Genomic DNA, 21,714 nt, shown 5'->3' with positions numbered 1-21,714 from the left:
TGCAACCATGTATTTTAATCATCAACGATGACTGAAGCTGCAACTTCGTGTTTATTTACAAGGATGCTTTTCTTAAGTCACCATTTAAAATGGATTTATATGGGAGGTCTCAATAACCAAAAGGCACAAATGTGTTGTACTACATGGACATGCTGAAGATACAAGTTAAATGACCAAGACCATTCTTCAACTCCCTGGGCAAAAAGGCAGTACAATGGTTATTTAGGCAAAACAAAGAAAGAACTATCCTACTCTCTCTGTATCTATCATTTTAAATACCAGTAAAAGTACCAGTTAGTCTAAAAAAACAAAGTTAACAAATTCACCAAGCTCTTAACACAGTAAAATTTTGCATTATGAGTTTACATAACTAATGTAAACTAACATAACTAACATAAGTCTGCTTCATAATGCTGATTTCAGAAGAATAATACCAGAAAGCATGTTTTATACCAAAATGTAACATTTTCTCACCTCATCTTTACCAGTGAGGACACTTCCTTCTGCTTCACATGGTTCTACTTCCTCTCAAGTTTCGTCATGTTCTTACATAATTATCAGACTACTGAAAAATATTTTAATACAAATAATCCAGCTTCCTTTCAAGACATTTTCCATTATTTTGCTTAATTGTTTAAGCAGAAATATAGCCCAAAACATTTTGCTCTCCTCAGGCATGTAATAGCTACACCCAAAAATGAGCTTCATATAGCTTCCTGTTCTAACACAGTTGCACCATGAAGTTTACATAACATCTAAAACTAAAAATTTGTATCATGATTCTGCAGTAAGCACTGTATTTTCTTGTATTTTTGCATTGGCATGAGGCATTACTTCATATAAGCATAGCTTGACTATTCTTTCTGCCCATAACTGTGCTAGCTACCAAAGGAAGCAGTTTCAGTCTGTTCTAGCTAAATGTCACACCCCAGGTGGAGGTTACTGCTTCTCCAGAGCTGCCAGTGAAGCTGCTCATGAAGCCACTTCCTAGCTCAACTTGATGAGGCTGTACCCGACTAATTTAAATAGTAACTCAGCAAAGGGACTAGGAGTTCTTCTGGGAATGTAAAATCTGGTACCAAGAAAAGTGGTCATAAGCTTAGGGGAAGATGAAAATTGTAGTCATAACTACCACAGATACAGTTAGAAGAAAACATACTATCAAGACTCGAATTAAACTTAGTTATATTTTGCTTTCATAGGACTGTTTCACCAATCGATGATTTTATTTTGCAAAGTGACTAACGTCACTAAGGTAATCCCCAACTAGTAGTAAGAACTTTACAGGGAGACTTAATACAGTGTATAAGTGACTTAAGATCTGAATATGCCTCAGGATGATTTATTTCCACCATGACTATTTGAAAAGAATAACCCAAAGAAATTCACTAAAAAGTCCATTCTTTAAACATTCCCCAAGGAATTTCTGTCAGCAAAACATGGAGAACGTTAAGCAATAATAGCGAAAATTCTATAAAACCAGAAAGAAACTCCTATTCTATGGTTTTCTCTACCTGAGCTGGATAGACTTCAACTCATAATTGAAAGGTTTATTTTTTCAAAGTTGAATATGTAAAACTCTTAAGAGCAGTATTAAAATACCTTAAAGGCCTAACATTCTCCTCCTCTTGTTTTTATCACTCACTGGAATAATATTCCATGTTGGTCTGTTTATTCCCTAATGGACCGACCAGGAAAAAATAAGTTTACAGTGAATCCATATTTTTTTTTTTACTTTGCTTATTCGTTTGTTTGTTTGGGGTTTTTTGTTTTCCTTGGAGTTATCCTGCATATTGCTATCTATCCGGACCTAGCACACTTTTATTTAGTACTCTCTGTACCTTATTCACATCTGTCAACAAAAAATGCACATCGCAGTCACACACCAAGGCACAAGTCACAAAACTCACAGAAAAAGTAAAAGAAATGATATTTATATGTCATTTCAATAGTCAGGGGAGAAGAAGTGTCCCAGTCCCTCTTTCTAAAAATAATGCTTCATACAGGTGTCATCTCTGTATTTCATTGGAGTTATCAAAAGAAAAAAAGTTGTCATTTATGGAAGTTGCTTCCTGCTATTGAAATAAAATGATGTGCTTTAAATCACAGTTCAGTTCTTCCATACCTTTCTTCTATGAAAATCACTCATACATGTAGGGAAATGGGAAAAACCCAGTTTTATTAACCCACCATCAACCCATTTTTCTACACAAATAACACACATAAACTCTCTTCTGGTCATCTCTTCCTAGTAAAAATGGGCTGAAAATATCTAGTGTCTTAAAAAAAATGCAACCAAACAAAAAAAAGGAGCAAAAAAAGAACAAAAACAGCTACTCCTGCCACCCATGGCAATGATGAGCTGATAAATAACTTCACCGTATTGTCTTGTCAGGCATATCTAATGGAGATAAAGAAGTCTCTAATTAGGGCATTAATTCCACACTGCACTGCAGTTGCAATGCAACCTCCCTTTCACTGACAGGTGCAATATGTGGGTGCAAATTTCTTGGCATCAGCAATCTACTCTTTTGCATTTACATTGCTAAGCAACATCATTACTTTGATTGACTTATGTACAGTACTACACTTTCACCTCTCAGATACATAAAGAAAAGATTGATTCCAATTTCAGTGCCACTGTTTTAAACAGATGTAATTCCAATGAATTAGGTGCACTTACTCCTAATTTACAGTCATGGAAGAAAAATAATTTTCTTGATTACTGTACTGTGTAGAAAGCTCTAACTCTTTTGGACAGAATAAACTTATACTGGTCTAAAACTGGCGTGACAGTCAGGGGCATAGTTACATGTATTTTTCCACAAGAAGATGGCAGCTGCCCTCAAAGTGTAATGCGAGTTAACTAGGAAAAGGTGATTGACTGATGCTGAGGTTAATTGCTTGTTGGCATGCTAGAAAGGCTATGCTAACAAGTGCTGCTTATAACTAACAAGTGCCAATTATTTCCTTATATTCTAGTACACATTATATTATGCTAGGTGTTATCCAAACATCCAGAAAAATCCAGGCATCCCTGCCCAGATCTGATAAGTTAATGATTTAAGAAAACTATGCAAGTTACTGATGAAAATGGGTCAGTGCTTGTTGCTTATCACAGATGTACAACTCTTCATATAATGCTATAACACAGAAAGCTTTTGTTCAAGTTATCAATGCACTGAACATATATTCATAATGGAAGTGTAAATAGTTGTCTGATTATAAATTTTGTTTTCTCTGTTGCTGACCAAAAGCTTACACTAACAGATAGTGCTTATTATGTCTTATTAGAAGCCAGTGGAATATTTAAAAGGGCTGATATTTTAGTCCTGTTTCCACATCTACTGTGGACAAAAATTTTTATATATAATTGGTGACCAACTGTACGTACAAGCCTGACAAAACTTCCCACCTAATAGGTAGATTATTATGTAAAATATTGCCTAATATTTGTATAATGTATTCACCTGGCTTGAAAATATGCTGACAGAACTAGAATGCATAACGTGATCCATTGTTAAATTGATATTAAATTCATAATTTTGTTCCTGAAACATCAGTAAATACCAATTTTAATTGCATTAATAAAATATGAATTATGAAAGTAGAATTCTAGTGACTAATACAGATTTTCGCTATGATAATAAGGATTTAAAATAAGATTAAAAAGTAACAGCTCCTAAAGAAAGAGGAAGTTAGTGTACCGAAAATAATAATGCAAAGCCAGCCTGCCCCCTGCCCCCTCCTCCTAGACAAGCCATCTACCTTGTATCAGTCGGAGTAAAACAGGGAAAGTTGACCTGAGTAGAAAACTTACCAGTCTTTCAGGCTTTCTTTGCAAGAAATATTACAGTGCTTGGTAAAACTTCATGTTTATCTGTTACTCCTTGTCTAATTTCAAACTAAACATATGTAATGGCATTGCAATGTAGTAGCAAAGTTGAAAGTCTTTGGAAATGCATTAATTGTGAATGTTGGGAATTTTAACTTAAGATGCAGAATGAGTCAAATATGCTGGTAATCTGTTGGAAAAGGTAAAAAGTGCCTAAGCTGCGGTTTGACCTCTCTAGTCCTGCAGTGCAGAGAGCATTTCAGCATACCTGTATCCCAAGAATTCAAAATAATGAAACAAAACTTCTCTAACCATATGGTTTGTTCAATAGGCATGGGCACTCAGCACAGGGTTGGGTGAGGTGACCATAAAAATGAAAATATTTAAGAAAAGCTAAAAACATTAAAATTCCATTTACAAATATTGCTTTGGTATTCCTAGACTGTTGTAGAATAGATATGTACATTTCTGTACCCATCAAACACTTAATAAAAGATAGCTCCTCTAGGCAATTTGCAAACTATAGTTTCATCTAGATATATGTCAGTGTAAATCAGGAACCTTCAGTTCTCAGTTTTTCTAAACAAGTATGCCATAATCTTTCCTAGCCCTGTTTCCGTCAGACATTCATAAATCTACCACGTTGCTCTGTCTCCTCAGAATGCAGTCAAATTCACAAATATTTTAAAGGTATAGTGAAATACACATATAGCAAGTCTATCATCCTAGAAGGAGTTAGTAATTTCCTTCACCTGAAGTATATATTTCATTTTAACACATCTTTAATAGACACCAACTAATCATGTTTAAAGGCTACCTCTTTATTATTGCCCTTTATCCCTAAACTGCTCTTTTCGCTGACCTTAATATATAAGGTGAAGATAGGCAATTGTTCAGTGTAAATGCTTACATATATGATTCTGATTTTAGTATAACTAAGGTAGAACTTGTTGGGCTGGACATGGCTAAATTTTCTTAATTTTCAAGTGCCATTGTTGAATATATATTTTTTTGTTTGAAATCCCCTAATACCCTCAGAAATTCCAATGACCCTAGATTCAATGTCTTCCTTTTTTTTATATCCTGTATTTTGTAAAAGAATAAAAACTTAATGACACTTGTAATTTCAGATCTTTTAAGAATAAAGTACTATGTGAAATTTATAATATAAAAATTTCCTTTTCCTGGAATTACAGTTTTGTATTTATTGAATGCGTTCACAGGCTCCCTTAGGATGTGAAATGTATGGAAATATATGTGCATTACTAAGGAAAGAACTAAATTTATTCTTTCCCCACATCATGCTCTTCTTTGCAGTAGAGGTTTTTAATTCAACACAGAGCTAGAATGAGATGGAGCCAATTTCCTGGTCTATATGTGTGACAAATGCTAAAAGTGGCACGAGATTAACAAATTAGTTTATGTATATATCTTTAAAGATTTTTGACCATGTCCCAAATCAAAATGCATGCTTATTTGAAATGAAGATTTCTTTAAAGTTAAGTATTAAACAGGAACCTTATAAATTCTTGTAATTTTAGGATAGAATGATGCTATGTATGACAACTAAAGAATAGCAACCTGAAAAAAAAATGTGTAAGAAGGTTTTTATGGCACATCACTCTAATAATAACAACTTTTATTGGTATAAATTATATATTTAATGATAAAATCTGATATTTTAATAAGGAATTTGCTTTGAAAAAGTTAATTATTTCAGAACACAGGTATTTCTCTTAAGCATGAATATTGACACTGTATTAACTATCAAAATATGAAATTCTTTCTTGTTAAGCCATATGTCAGATAGAAGCTTTTTTCAAAAATGAGTAGGGAGAGATCTACAGTATAGACGTGTGTGTCATTATAGAAAGGTTTCTTTATGATGGTTTGAAATAAAGAGTATGGAACTTGACCTTTTTAGCTGACATAGTAATCACCTACTTGATGTAATCCAGATATCTAACACCAAACAATAAAAACATCTGTGACAACAAAACCATATTCCAGCTTGTGGAATGATTTAATTTTTTTTAAGAAAAGATAGCAATATTTAATAATCAGATAAGCCTGGATTGGTTCTTCTTACATAAAAACTTCTGTGCTTTGCAAATGCTAGTTTTAAAGGGCTATTAACTTAGAAGTGAAAGCTTTTTAAGCTTGCATGCATATGTTTCAGAGTTACCTCATTCATTCTGCTTTTAGGACCTTGTCATAGTCCACCTGTTTTGCTTTTGCTTAAATTACATCAAAATAATAGCTTTCTTTAGAGAAAAAAAATCCTACATTTCTACTGACTGCATCTAAACATGATAATATGTTTAAAATTGAAGAGGAGCCATATTCAGGTTGCATGTCTCAGTCACCCAATCTCCCTTTCACATATCTGTTCATGTTGACAGACTATGTCATAATACATCAACAGAGAGATCAGCATAGAAGAACAAAAATTCATCGCCTGACAGCAAGAGGAAAACTGATTTCTAGTATTAAATTAGCAAAAATATACCAATACTTCACTACCAATAAAGACACCATGGCTAAAAACATTCACCATATTATAAATCTGAATGAGCACTGGGAATTTTTTGCTTCAATAATCTTTAAACACAAAAATAAAAGCAGGGGGGTGGTGGGGAAAGAGGGTGGACTCAAAGGACGTCAACATCTTTACAAGCAAAGAATTGATTTCTACCAAACTATGCCATTCCATTTTGGTTTTGTTAGTCTTTTAAATATTAGTTCTAAATATTCATTTACTTAGAGAACACTGAACACTATTTTTTCAGGATTCATTTCTGGCAGAGGCTCTTTCTTACGAGGTCAAGGAGACGCGTGGAAAATTCTCTGCGTCAATAGAGTGCATCAGCTTCTTTATATCTCAGAATTTCTACTCATGTAAAAGGTATTCCAGCTCTCTCATTGCTAGATATAATTTTAATATACTATATTGAGCAGTGGTGTATCGCTAGGAATTTAACAATACCTGGAATAAATAATGTCTTTTTGCAGCCTGGGGCAACATCTGCCACTTATGCATTAATTCTGCCCCTGTTTGAACACTCTACAACATATGCACTTCTCTTTTGTCTGTTATCCTAGAGTTGTGTTATTCCCAAATATTGACATCATCTACTTTTATCAGCACTAACTGCTCTGAAGCTTCCTAGACTCATGCTCAGCTCTATTTCTTTCTATTGATTATCTTCCTCACTCCAGCAGGTAGCTAGCCAGCGAGGCTGTCCTGAGAAATAGCTTCCAATGACTTTATACGCACAATTTACACGGAATTGTTTAAAGAAGATATTAGCCTCAATACAAATCAGTGAACCTCATTTAGTCAATACTGCACAATTCAGCTGTTGGCACCCTGTCACATATTAGTCTTTAAAGTCAACTACCATACCCAATCTGCACATTAGCTATAGTATTTAGTTTCATATTAAAATGAGGGTAGTTTTTCACTTTTCTTTTTGAAATCTATTCAATATACTTTCTACATCACCTCATTGAACCATATGATAGTAATATAATTTTAAGTATAAAAACCTGAGATTAAATGCTTGATTTTTGACAGTGTTCTTAAATATAATAAATTCAAAGGGAAATACTGTTAAGTTAAAATGGAGTGTTTTTCATTAAGTCCAATCAAATGGTAGACAACAAAGGATCTTTTATTTGAGAATATGAAGTGAAAATGAAAACCAGAAAACCTTTACTAAGAAAAGGTCTAGCTAAATTATGTTGGAAGGAGGTCTCCAGATTGAACCTGGGTGTTTCTTTTGCTAAGAATGAATTAAACTAAGATGCACTATGGGAGAACAGCATACAAAGAAGGAAAACCTAGTGCTTTACAAAAATGAAAACAGGGCCTAAATACAGTTAAAATAGAATACAATCTACAAAGAAGAATCAAATATTTTTTAAAAAATCCCTACTGTAATACCTAAACTATTCAAGGAAATTTGGGGAACTTTTTTACCCCTTTTGCATTCCACAGCAGTACTCTAAAATCCTAGTTGGATATTTATATGAAGATAATCTTTTCCTTTTAGCCTACCAGACTATGATCTATACTATGATTTAGTCTACAGATAAAAGATAGAAGGAAAAAAGAGTATATGTGCTTATGCCTGAATATGTCACTTGAGAAATAAGATAGCTCTTCTCTTGTTTTCGGTCTGTATTAGATGCACTTGTTTTACTGTATTTAGCATATCCATAGTGTTTATACTGAAGTTTCCATGTGCATCCTTCAGTAGCAGGATAAAAATAGGCATTGTTCCTAACTGTTGGAAGAAAAATAATTGGTTTTGCTGTATTTGGCAAAGAAATATTTACACCTTTCTTCTAACATTTTGTTTTTATGAAGCGTAAATGCATAGACAACCTGCAAGGATTCGTGGCTATTTTCTCTTGCAGGAGGCAGAAAAAAAAGAAGAAAAAAAAAAGAGAGGTCTGGGAGTAAAAAGACAAAAAAAAAAAAAGACCAAAAATGAGACAACAAAACAGAAATCCCCACCTCATGATATGTGATCAATATTCTAGAAAATGCAAAGGGAAAAATGCAGAATCCTTTTTCAGTCCTGATAAAAGTCGTCTGGACTTACCAGTACACATCTAAATGATTTTGAGAGAAGGTAAAATTATCTGCCTAATTAGCCACTGGGAATATTGGTATCAGACAATAAGCGTTTTTCAAAATGTTGGCAATTTGAATACAAAAGCTACAAGCATTTTGCATGACCTCTGCTGCCTGCTCTTTTCCCTTTAAAGCTCAGTGAGTGGTAGCTGAGGTTCTGAACCCAAGGTAGGAGAGAGAGATGCTAAAGATGACCAGTCTAGACTTCCTGATACATCTTCATGTACACACACACAGTCTCCCACTCACATACACATATTTATCTCAAACTGATGCTCATAGAAAATCTTTCCCCTTCTCTAAGCTTCTACAAGGAACATTTCAGAAACCAAAGTGAAAAAAAAAGGCAGTGAGGACAGAAATATCTGCATATTCAGGTAGCAAAAAGGCAGGTGTGGTATGGGAATTCCTAGTGTTCTTGTCTGCTGCTCTGCTTTTGCTGTTGAAGGATTTGAGGGCTATTTTCATGGGTCTAAATATGTTTATAATAAGTCCTCTTGGAAAGAGAAATCTTCCAGATACTGTTTGGTCTATTTACTTGAGTAGATCTGTTTATTTAAAATAAAAGTTACACTGTCCTTCAGCTGCTGTCTTCTGTGTATGTACCCACCCATTAACTATTATTTCCCTACAATTACATTAGTAATTACTAAAGTAGATGCAAATCTTTTACTTATTTATTATATAAACTGTCTCTCGGGAAATTTTACAAAATATTCATATGCATTCAGTACTTAAATATGTTATAATAGTTTTACTGTAATGTTTCCTTTATAGTATGTTAGTACTTACTTCAGTCATGTCTTTTAAGGATTGATAGATAGAATTGTAGCTGGAAATATAGTTAACTCAAAGTTCATTTCTAAAAATCCTGGTCTTTTAAAGTTAACTCTGTGTTATATGTAATGAATATTCTGGATAAGCAAGTGTAGTGACAAAGGAAATAAGGACACACTTATTTTGGGGAAGAAACACATTTTGGGGAAGATTTAGCATATAGAGTAAAACAACATATGCATTCTGAACATTTACAAAGTCAGGTTGATGTAGCTGTTTCTTTAATATTTTATTAAAATTTTTTAATGATATTAAAATATTTTAATGATTATTACCTGTGTCTCCTTTCATTGCGACAGGAAAAAACCCACAAAATTTCTTATTTATGCTCATTTTTAGAGACAGATGGATTTACTACGTGCTTAAGTTAAGCTACAGTGATCTCTTTTTTCCATATTGTCTTAAAATGGTAACCGGGTTTGAAAAAAGCCAAACACCTAGGAAGTAGATTAGTATTATTTAATATTTAGGAGAAAGAACATTTTTTCTACCTGAAACTAGAAAGCACTTTTAGCCCAAAAAAAAATTAGTTTCATTCTTTAATGCAAATATTTATACTTGCAGATCTCAGGATTTCTTTAAAATAGGTCCTTACTACACACAAAGGTGCACACGAATAATTTACAGTCACCTTTCCTTAGCCATTTATGTTGAGAATATGCTATTAAAAATATCTATTGGGGAAATAATATTAATTGAATAACATTGTCTTCCCCCTAAAAGCAACGTGATTGAAATATGATTGTTATTTATCAGTAGACATTACTAGTTTCTCTGCTTGATTAGCTTTTGATTAATGCTCAGAAATTTAAATTCAGACATACTTAGCCTCTGATTTTTAGAAAGATGTCAGTCAGCATCAGTGTATCAATTTTTCATCAGAAAATAGAGATGCATGTTAAAACAACTTTAACAAACATGGAGTCTCTACACGGGACCATATTATCAATGCTAATTATATCCTTAAGATAAGCATTAACTGGGGGGAAGAGGAGAATCAAGCTGTTTACAGAACACGTGAATCTAAACTGGACACAAAACTGCCTACTTTGCTTCGTGTTCTCTTCCTTCAGTCTCACAGTTGTTTATGTAGTACATGGAAATATTATAAAACTATTGATGATAGTTTAAATAAAGATATTCTCCCGACATGACTAGCTTGGGATACGTGTTTCAGCATAACTATCCAGGAACCAGTGATTGTGTGCCAATTCATGTTGTATAGTTTTAAAAACATGTATGTAGCATGTTCTTTGTGTGTGTTTGCATGCTTGTATATACCATGTTTCATCACTACCGAGTGTGTGTCTTTGTGTCTGTGTTTATAGTATAGGAAATGAAGAGCATTCCCTTTTGGAAGAGCCCTACTTGACCAAAGTCCTGCCCTCCAGTTTGAGAGAGAAGGATGGGAAGGAGCTCTATAAGGAGCACAGCAAGAAAGGTCCGATACTACAGCCCACTGAAGTCGCTTGCAGTTACCAAATGTGTTTTAAATGAAAGTTTTAGATATACAGTGCTTAGAGTCCTTTGAACCATATTAAAGAAATCACAGCTCCACAAATCAGGCTTACTAATAAGACTACTTTTTGGGGGGTTAAAGTTAAGTGGCAAACCAGATGCACCATTTCACTGCCATTCTAAAGATAATTCTAAAACGATGCTCAGCTGGTGCAATATGTTTGTGTTCACAAGATGAAGTGAAATTTAAATTTTAAAACTGGGGAAAGATTTTGAAGAGTTTTGAGGGAGGCCTATTTATCTTCCACCTAATTTAAAAATTAGTCTTGGCTGTCTTCTCACTCCATCAGTCCTTGAATCAAAATTCCAAATTAGAATGCATTATTTTCTTAGCCATGTTAAGCAGCATTAAGTAGAGGGAAAGGATTTTATCTACATTAAGGAACCAATCCTACAATTTTCACACAGGAAAAACACCCTTTAGAGTCAATAGCAATTTATGCAATCTATATTTCCAAAAATCCCAAACCAACCAAACAAAAAAAACTCCACACAAACGAGCTTTGATTTTTCAACATTATTGAATACCTTTTCTCATACTACATTTCACCGCATTTCAGAAACACACCAGAACAGAGCACAACTTGCAGTGTCAGTGTTCCTTCTCTTCTTTTCTCTCCCTCTCACTTATACCATTTTGATTTTGAATTTGCTGGAGCCCATTTAATTTATAAATAACCTTAAACTGTTGAACTGTTCTCTAGCTTATTTGAACAGGAGACAATGTTATTGAAACTAATCTAGTTAACAAGGTAATTAGCTTTTGCAATATTCCTCAGAAGGCTGGAAACCAACAGTTCATCACTGCACTATACAAATAGCAGTAGCAATGTTAAGCCTCTTCCTAAGAGTGGTTCTATCAAAACTCACAGGTCACATTACCAACAAAGATATTGTTTTTAAAAAGTATCTAAGGGCCATCTAAAACTGATTAATTCACTCGAACTGAAAGGATGAAAATATTTTCCAATAGTAACCCACTGTAAAAACATAGGCTACTGCTGGTGTTGAAAAGATGGGCAGGAACTACAAAAATCCTTTTTATTGCTTCCACAAAAGGCTTTGGGCCTAATTATTTTTAAGTATAATCCAGCCAACATCTTCTCATGCTTAGCTGCACTGAGTGACACTATTTGTGATGCCCAGTCTGCTGAAACTGAGCAGGTTGCTGTCAGTTTAAAAATGACTATAATAAAAGTGACCATGAAGATGGATCTTGTGATTTTGCGTTTCTAATCAGTCATCTGTGAAGAACACTTTTGCTTTGATTCAGCAGACTGGTGACAGCCATGATTGATAGTGCATGAGGATGAAAAAAGGTTATTAACTGTCTTCCTATTAAACTCAATGTATTACCCCTCTAGGTGCATCTCATACTTTAACTTAAAGTACTTACTCAGGTAAGGTCAAGAATGAACTCTATAAACACAGTATCCATCCTGTTGTAGATGAACCAGGAACTCTAATGTTAAATTTTGAATGTTCAGCATTATAGCATATCTGAATCCTTCTGCCTTAATTACAGTGCCAAAAGCAAAAACTGAGCAGACCTTTATATCCTTCTAAATATATAACTACATACAAATATTTTTGTGTGAAAAAGGGACAGATCAGGTGCTTCTGTGTGTGGGCACATACACACAAGTGTGCGCACACACACATTTTATTTATTAAAATAGTCTCAAAATAAAAGTTTGAATAAAGTTAACAAAAAAAAAGGTGGAGTGGGGATATGAATTGTCTAGGGTGCTCAAGAATAAATCTCACACAGAAAACAGCATTTTACCTGCTGGTAGTTAACTTCATTATTAACTTGATCAAGTGTGATTTAATAATTTATGAAGGCTTCCCATTAAAAGAAAATCCAAATATTTTAGCATAAATGTAGAATTATCTATTTGTTGCCTTACAACATATTTTAGTTTTAGTTTTTGTTTCCTTTTCGTTTTTATTTCCTGATGATTATCTTATCAATCAATACTCACAACTATCTACTGAAAAAGAAAGGAAAATAGCACATGTATTCATTTTCAAAATAATTACTTGGTGGAAATACTGATTCCTAGAGTACTTCTAGTTTCTAAGGAGGTCTCTGTGAAGAGAAAATTGTAAAGGAGTTCAAGCAGAAAAAGAGTGAAATATGTTTTCTGCGTTCACATTTATTCCTCCTGACACCAGAAATGAACAGAAAGTGGAAAGTTGTCCACTTTCTATTGTATACACAGGTTAGCATCTTTCTAAATTAATGAGTTTATTTGGGGAGTAAATATTTTTTTAAAAAAGTTTTCATCTTTTGGAATTAGGTGTTTTACAAACACTTCATAATGAGTAGCATTTAGATGCTCTTTTACATATATCTTGCATTACAATCGTTTTCTGTCAAAAACAAGTAGACCAAGACATCAAAAATCCTATGACTAACTACATAACAGTGTGCAGACTGTTATCTGAAGGAATGTACAGACACGCTTGTTTAAAATAAGCTCTTTCCACATTGTATATAAGATCTCCCCACAAAATACATACATTCCATATCTGTTTTTCAGAGTATTAAAACATACGTTTAAATTTAGTTTTATAATACTCCTTCATTTCCTCTTAAATTACATCAAGAATATTTTTTGCACTCAGTAACATAATTTCAGAGGGAAGCAAGAATATTATACCAAGCTAGATCACTTTGGAGAAAGACGGAAAAAGTGTATCTCTGTCTTGACTATTCTATAATGTATTGTCACGCACAAAGTCCCCAGCATAAGTAAATATTTTAATCTTTTCAAGATGGTGTTGAATTTCAGTAGTGTCTGTTATCTTTAAACAATTTTTTAAAAAACATTCACAGTGGGTTAAAAAGAATTCAGAATAAATATAATCTACCTTTTATGATGATGCTATCTCACAAAAACAAAACAAAATTAAACAATTCTCTGTAACATCTTTATTTCTGGAAAGTGTGTTCCTTTCAGGTGTGGACTTGGGAATAGGCACCAATTTTCCCTTCAGTAACATTTCTGCTTTATAATAAATTGCAATCCTGTTGTAGCCCCGTGTGGATTTACAACTGGCAGGCTTTTTCTCTGACAATTTGGGGTCACTGTGGATATAGGTGAACAATAATTTCAGAGGTGATGGAGATATTGACAGAATTTAGCACTCTAAGTTCCTAGGCAAATATTTGTAAAATGTACACCCCTACACTCTGTTATAATAATAAGACTTCTGGATTATATTGTTTGCCTTGTTTGTGCATTGTATTTTCTTGGAAACTATCAAAAATATTAATTTCCATTTGTGCCCATGTCAGTACTATGAAACGTTTAAAGTAAAAGCTAACATTCCTCCCTCGAGCACATTTAAGCAAAGAAGAAAGTTACAAGTATTAGAGGTTTAGCAAAAAAAGAAAAAAAAACCACATAGCATGCTTTTAGCAAACCAGAATTATATGACAACATTTGTTTTGGGTACCCTTATGGGTGCCTAAAACAGGTAAAACCATGTTATCAGACTTCACACTGAACAGAGGTCCTAACAGTAGTGAGAGTTTCTGACAGCGGGCCAGATCTACGTTTACTCACTCAAGAAGGGACAGGCAGGATCGAGCCCCCGCTGTTCACTTCATGTGTGTAACCTATAGAGAAGAAGTCTAAACATAACTCCATCCATGTGTAAAACAGCGAAAATGTTTCAGTCAGTATGGAAGAAATTAATGAACTACATTTCTTCCTCTGGCTTCTTTAAAAGAATTGTCAAAAGAACAAAACAGAAGATCCCAATTAATGAAACAAAGGACAGTTTAGGGCCATTTAACCTGGAACAATCATTTCCTCGGGTTAAGGTTTATTCAAAACCCAGACCAAGTTTGAAACGTTAATTCTAGTGGTACCCTTTGAAATCCTGCTTTATTCCAGCACTCACTACACACATGAAAGCAAATCCTGCGATAAACTGCAGGCTAAGTGCATGTGGCCCAACCAGGACCATACAAAGGCGACACACGTAGCATGTGTCACAGCCAGCAGCACATGAGTGACTTCGCCGGGGGGGATCCCTCATCTAGATCCCACTCCAGACAATCAGGGCATAACATGGGAAAAGGCCAAATAAAAAAGAAGGAAAGGAAGGAAGATGGGGGAGCTTGGGGGGAAGGGCGAAAAAGAAAATAATAAGAGCTAGACCCCAACCCCCACCTCCTGCCCCAGACAAACGAGGGCAGGTAGACGGCTGGGAAAGCCGGCCACCTCCCGTGGAGAGGATGCTGCCGCCGCCAGCGGGGAGCCCGCGGCGCGGGGCAGCCCGCGCCCTCCAGCGCGGGGCTGCGCGGGGTGCGCTGCTCCCGCCGCTGCGGAGCGGAGCCCGCGCACCTGCCGGGCCGGCCGAGGGGCAGCGCCCCCGCCCAGCCGCAGGCCGCCTGCCCCGGGCCGCCCCCGCCGGAGGCGTCACTGCTTCCCTCGGCCCTGCGGGGCACCGGGGGAGCGCAGCGCTCCGGGCCGGTCCCCCCGCGGCCGCCACAGCTCCGGCTGCGCGGCTCGGGGGCGCTGCCCGGCGGCGGCGCGGAGCGGCCGCCGCGCATCCCGCGGCCCCTGCGGAGGCTTCGCGGAGCTCTGGGCACCGGCCGCGCCGGGCCCCGCAGACACGGCGCGGTGGGAAGAGTGGGGCTGATAATGAATTCCAGCAGAGAGCTGGAGAGGAAGCATTTTTCAGGGATCTGCCATATTTAACATTGACCACACTAAAGATGTTATTAGCAACGGGGAGGTGTACGGGAGGGGCTGGGGGGGGGAGGGGTGCACGGAGGGCAACGGGGGATGCGATAAGGGAAAATAGATAATGACACATAATCCAAACCAGAAGTTTGAAACCAAGTTAGTTCGCTGAAAAGAGCCACAAACTCAACTTTTTTTTCTTTCTCTCTTTCCTTTTTTTTTTTTTTTTTTTTCTTTAATAGGCTGGGACTGAAAAACAGGGAGATAAACTTGTTAACGAAAGAAATATCCCCCTACCAACCGGGTAAATAAAATAGCTGAAGTGAAACAGTGAAAGAGATGGGGGTAGGGAAATGCAAAGGACGTACTACTCTTTAGAAACCCCAAAGGAAATTGTAAAGTAGGAAATGAAAAGGAGGAGGAGAAACATTTCTGTTGTAAATTAGAGGGAATGAAGATTAGCGGGAGAAAAGGAGGGAAATAGCTGCAGAAAGTCTTAAGTAAAGCACCACTGAAGATTAGCCAAGGTATAAAATATTCCAACTGTGGAAAGAGCGTGGTGCACTCATCCCTTCAGCATGGGTGTGTGAAAGGGAAATGAGTAGGGATAATTACTAATATAGCACATGTCCGGAGGAACCAATCCAAAATAAGAGATAAATTTGGCTGGTGAAGACAGATAGGAAAAAGACTGGAAGAAAACTTAGGAATACTAATACCTGAGAAGAGAGGAAGAGAATTAGAGGAGGAAAAAGTCTCCAAGAGCACAGGGAAACTTAGAGAACCAGCTGGATAGGGAGGAAACAGCTACGGCAGAGATGGGAAGAGAGAATGAAAGCGAGATAGAAAGAAAATGAGAGAGATTAAGGAGAGCAAATAAACCTGGGAGAGGGAACAGTTGGAGCGAATGGGAAGAAGGAAAGCAGGAGCGGAAAACTAGGAGAGAGGGAAGGAGGGACGGAGGGAGGGATGCAGGGAGAGAAGGAAGGAGACAGAGGGAGGAGACAAGGACTGAAGTCTTCCAGCCTGGGGAAGGTGCAGCACTGAGTGAGAGAGAGCTCACTCTGAGGGTTAGGTTAGATTTCCAGAGCTCTTAGAGCTCATCGACCAGCCCGCTGGAGTCACTATTCAACCCGAGTCCCAAACACACGCCTCACTAACTACTTTACAGCCACTTTCATTGATTTTCTTTATCAAATAAACATAATACCCGTTACAGCAACACTTCCTCTTCGCGCAGCTAGAATGCCACAAGCTCTGATTGCTGCATTTTTCCGGCTTACGGTTCCCCACCCTCCACCCCTAAATAAATTGTGTTCTTTCACTTAAATGGTCTAAGACATTATTGCCTGCAGAATTTTTCTGTAATCTGGAAGGTACGCTGCAAGCTAGGCAAATCGTTTAAATTATAAGGTAAAGGGTCCCCATTCCCGTCGCCCTGGCATGAAGACAAAATTTTTCCCCCACAAATTCAAGGGGACCTTATATATTTACATACTTATTTATTGCTAAGTGTTAACTTAGGGGATGATGTCAAAGCGAATGCTCCAGCCTGAAAAAATGCAGGAAAAAAATTAACGCAATTTTAGCACATGCATCTAAACTGTCACTTGATCTAAGCATTTCAGCCACAAAACTCAATTTTATTTAAAAAATCCCCTAAAAGTAGCCCCCTTCAAAAGCTGTTTTTGAACCAGGCTCTTCCATATATGTCAAAGGGCTGTTGAATTATTCATTATTATAATTACTATCATCATTGTCATTATCCCTTTCCATGTGGAAATAATTTTATTATCGTAATTTGATATCTGAAGAATTTCCTGTTAGTCGTTTGATAATCATTTTTTTCTACTGAAAAGAAAAGTTTTGTTTATAAATGAGAGAAAAATATTTTAAATGCTTTTATGTTTACTATAGATTTCCGTTTATCTAATCGATCGGAATGCCAATAAATCGATTAAAGGTTTAGTGTTTTACAAACAACCATTTTGTGCTTTTTGATTTTACGTTCGGAATGATTTTAATAAAGCTAATATCTTCTCTGAGCGTTTGTTCAGCCCAAACCTAATATTCCCTCATTTCTATTATTTACAATTGCAATTTAAAGTGTTTTTAATGAGAAAAATAAACACAAATAAAATAAGGAAATAATGTGATTAAATTACTTTGTGCCTGTGGTCAACATATTTAGGCAAAGCCCTTAAAAATCTTGGTGAATTATATGCGATCATACAGTGATTGCGGAATATTAAATTAAACTTAGATAAATCCGCATTGAAGGAGGCAGCACCCAATCCTGAATTTATTTCCCATTTTCTATAACAGCATCACTGCGCTCCTCTCTTTGCAATGACAATGTGCCAAATCTAGGCATTTTGAAAACATTTTCCATATGCTTTAACTGGAGACTGATAGACAAAGAAGAAAAGGAGATGGTCTTTTTTCTCTTGAGGTATATTTCCTTTAACTTTTCCTCCAACCTTTTCTGATCTTCATCATTTTTTTAAGCAAAAGTTTGAAAATCATTAGGACCTTTTTTTTACTTTTTACGGTTTGTTTTTTTTCCTTATCGCATAATCAATTCCTGAATTGTGGAGTTTCAGTTACGCTATAATGCAGGACTATAGAACTGTCATTTCTATACCTTGGCGGACAACATTTTGGGGAGAAAGCATTGATTCATTTAGTTTTCGCTTGCTGTTTTTTGTAATTAAAGATGGTTTTAATTATACTCTTTTTTTGGTAAGTCAGATCAGATGTGCTGCTTGCTTGCTGGAAGGTTTTTTTCTTTTAACGGTGCTCTTAATTTATGTGTAGTTTTTACGGATAACACAGAGGTGGTGGCTTTTATTTAGCTGTAAAATCCACACGTTTTCTTTGAAAACTTGGCTCCTTGGGCGAAAATAACTTTTTCTGGTTGCTTTATAATCGCTGTTTGTCGCAGAGGTAGTTTAGCATATTGTCTACACAACAAAGATTCCTGTTTTATTGGCAGTGTGGATTGCTGGATTTAGGTATAAATATTTCATAACTTTTCTCTTTCTGCAGTAAGATCGGTAGTTTTATTGGCTTTTTCTCCCTTTTTGTCTGTCTTTCTAGCAGAACCGTTTTATTTCTGAAGTCCCTTTTTGTCCTTTTCCAGAATAGAATGTAAAATTTTTCCCTTGGATATATCACTGCTGGAAATATGCTCTTGGGCTTTCTGGAGGGGATGGGGGGGAGCGGTGGTAAGCGGTCGTTTTCCTTTATTTGCATAAGAGCTGGTGAAGTGCCTGTGAAGTTGGTGAATTGCTATTGTTTGGGGCTAGTCCTGACTGTTTTTGTTTATAAACACTGGGGTGGTTGCCGGGAGGGGAGGGAGGTCAGAGCACTGTCAAAGCGTTGACCTCTGAAAGCCCAGAGGGCGCCTGGCTCCTTCACCCTCTCCTTTCTCTCTCTCCCTCTCCCTTTTTCTTCCCCTTCCCATCCAAGGCCAGGAGCTCAGGTTCAGGGCATTTAATCCCCGCGATCTGCCCAAGAAAGGAGCTGAAAAAGGGCTGTTAAGGCTCCGGAGGAAACGCCGGCAGCAGACTCAGACCTGGAAAGCTTTTATTTATAGTAACGTCCGGGTGCGCGTTTTTGTGCGGCTCTGGCCAAAATAACAACAACAACAAAAAGCCAATCGGGAACGGCACTATTTAGCTCAAAATCTCAGCGAGATGTCTATACTATTCGGCTGTGATTTTTCTCTAAGGTCACTGCTCGTTAGACGCACTTTCAGTAGGTGAATGCCAAATCTGGGGCAGTGAGGGCAGAATTGAAATGCAATGTTATTGTTGTTTTATTTCTTTTTTCGAACAAAACTTTCCAGGAATCAGATCGGGGATTTTTGTTTTCCTTTCCTCCTCCCTCTTCCCCTCGTCCTCGGCCCCCGCCCCCAACCCTTTTTAGTGTCTAGTGGAATGTGTTGGGGCGGGGGGGGGGGGGGGGCGTTGTAAATTAACAATAGATTTGTATACATGATACCTGAAAACAGAGAAATTATTAATAATAGCCAAACGCTTTGGGTTCAGAGTCAATTTCATCTCGGGGGGAAAAAAAAAGAAAAAGACAAAAAGTACAAGAGATTGCTATCAGGTTTAAGTATGTTTTGAAAAGAAGTTGCTGAGTTAAACAAAAATGTTAGTTAACACACTGCCTTTGTCAAATAGCCCCCGGGAGGAGAAGAGACAACAAAAAGGAGAGGAGGTGGGGGCTGGGGATCTGAAAGTGTCTGTAGCTCAGATAAAGGGTCTGTAACACTGAAATCTTGTAATACCTCGTTTCAAACTGAGCTCATCTATAGACTTAGAGAACGCAGTAAAAAGACATGGATCCCCTTTCCCTTGGGTTGGGGTCTGGGGAGAGGAGAAGGTGGGGGAAGGGAACGCTTATTAGGGAATTATGTCGGTTTATTAAAAAGGGGAGCGGCTACGTCTGTAATTATGCAGATCCCTGTGCCCCTGTGTGTCCGCAGCGCAGATTTAGGGAGTGAAATGAGCTTGACGGAGAGACGTGGTGTAACAGAGCCCGGTTTGGGCTAGGATTTCTTTGTCTATTAAAGAATGGCCAGTCTCCGGCTCTGGCCCCCATCAGCTCCGTCTCACCCAGGCCAATAAGTTTTCCTTGGAGCTGAGGCTGGAGGTGGTGAAGGACAGAAAAGGCTGAGGGGTTTTTTTGAAATTTTCCCCCTTCCCTTTCTTTGAAATGTAACGTCACTATCAAGAGCTTTTTGTGGTTTCAACAGGAGGCTCAAAAAAATCCCAAAATATGTAACGGTGCCTGCAGGAAAAGTTTGGAGGAGGTGGGCGGGGGGTCCATCGAGACAAGAGGAGAGGAGATGAGAGGTTAGGCGTGAGTCTTCAGGGGCGATCAGCTGAGCAAGAGAGGGAGGAGAGAGGGGAGCGAGAGCGGGAGCCGGGCCGGGCCGGGCCGGGCCGCGCCGCCGGGGAGCCCTCCCGCCGCCCGCCGGGAGCCCCGCACCGCTCCGCAGCCGCGCCGGCCGCCCCGGGTCCTCCGCGCCGGCCGCCCCCAGCCCGCGCCGCGCTCCGCTCTTATCACATCCCACAAACCTGCTGCTGCTGCCTCCCGGAATTAACCTTCTTCGATTTTTCCTAGCTACGTGGCGATCCCCGGGTTCCTTCTAAACTGTTAACACCTCGTAGTGCCTTTTTTTTTTTTTTCCTACACACCCCGCTTCGCGATAGCTACTATTTTTAGGGAGAGAGAAAGCGAGAGAGAGAGAGAAATAGAGAGGAGAATTAAAACGTTAGGAAGGACAGTAAACAGTGGCAGAAGAAACCTTGAAAAATGTGGACTCTCCTCTCGCAATTCCTGCCTTATTACCCCGCTCCTTTGTTCCTTTAGCTGTAACTCAAGAACACCATAAACCTATATCCCCCTCCAAGAAGAGAGAAAGAGGAAAAAAACTCTAAAGCCAAAAAAATAATGACTTGACTGTTCTGACGTTTGGTGTTTTGACATTAATGACATTAATGATATTGATGTTTCACCAGGAAAAAAAGCACTAGGAATAAAAGGGGGGGGGGGGAGTGCGGAGAGAGGAGGCGATTTTAAAACTAAATTATCTTCGTTTCCTTATTCTTCTGTGACATTAAGTATATGTGTTTCTGCACTTGAATTTGAAATAGATGTATTGTTCTCAGGTGCTTCTTCATCACATTGTATTTAGTTGTCTTCAGTCTTAGGAAATGTGTTGCCATTCTTCAGGCACGCGCTTGAATGGACAATGCATCCTTCTATCTCAGTCCTGTTTCATCTACAATTTAAACCTAAAAGCTCTCTTTCCATCATACTCAGTCTGATAACTGTAAACTGGTTTCAGAGATTCCATTTTCACTCTTTGTTTGCATTTTTTTTCCACCTTGTAAACAACGATGCAGAATATCGCTAGTTTCCTTATTACCTTCATTGAGAGGGTGCAGTGCCTGTGGAAATCTGCATACGTGTACTCATATCTTTTTTCATTGATGAGCTGGGGCAATGCTTAGGTGAGGCTTGGAAAAGCAATAAAGTTGCTCTCACGAACCCTTCAGTGCCACTGACTTTTTCCTTAAGTTCGAGTCTTGGAGATTTTCCTGAAGTTTGAAGTAAGATTTCTCTGGATTGGGGTAGGGCTCCTTCCCTGCTTTATTTGCAGA

At 37.6% G+C, this 21,714-nt stretch overlaps 1 long non-coding RNA gene across 1 annotated transcript in view; it reads right to left on the bottom strand.

Moving 5' to 3' along the window:
* The window catches only part of LOC116793740, a 36,498-nt gene that overhangs the window by 10,599 nt on the left and 4,185 nt on the right, over positions 1–21,714 (bottom strand). The window contains exon 2 of the long non-coding RNA XR_004359579.1: positions 475–565. This is a non-coding gene — a long non-coding RNA (uncharacterized LOC116793740). The remainder of the gene's footprint in view (positions 1–474; positions 566–21,714) is intronic.

This window comes from Chiroxiphia lanceolata, chromosome 1 (genome assembly GCF_009829145.1).
Source record: "Chiroxiphia lanceolata isolate bChiLan1 chromosome 1, bChiLan1.pri, whole genome shotgun sequence".
Classification (NCBI taxonomy): Eukaryota; Metazoa; Chordata; class Aves; order Passeriformes; family Pipridae; genus Chiroxiphia; species Chiroxiphia lanceolata.
Note: the sequence above shows the minus strand (reverse complement) of the source record. Positions and strands in the feature narration are given on the sequence as shown.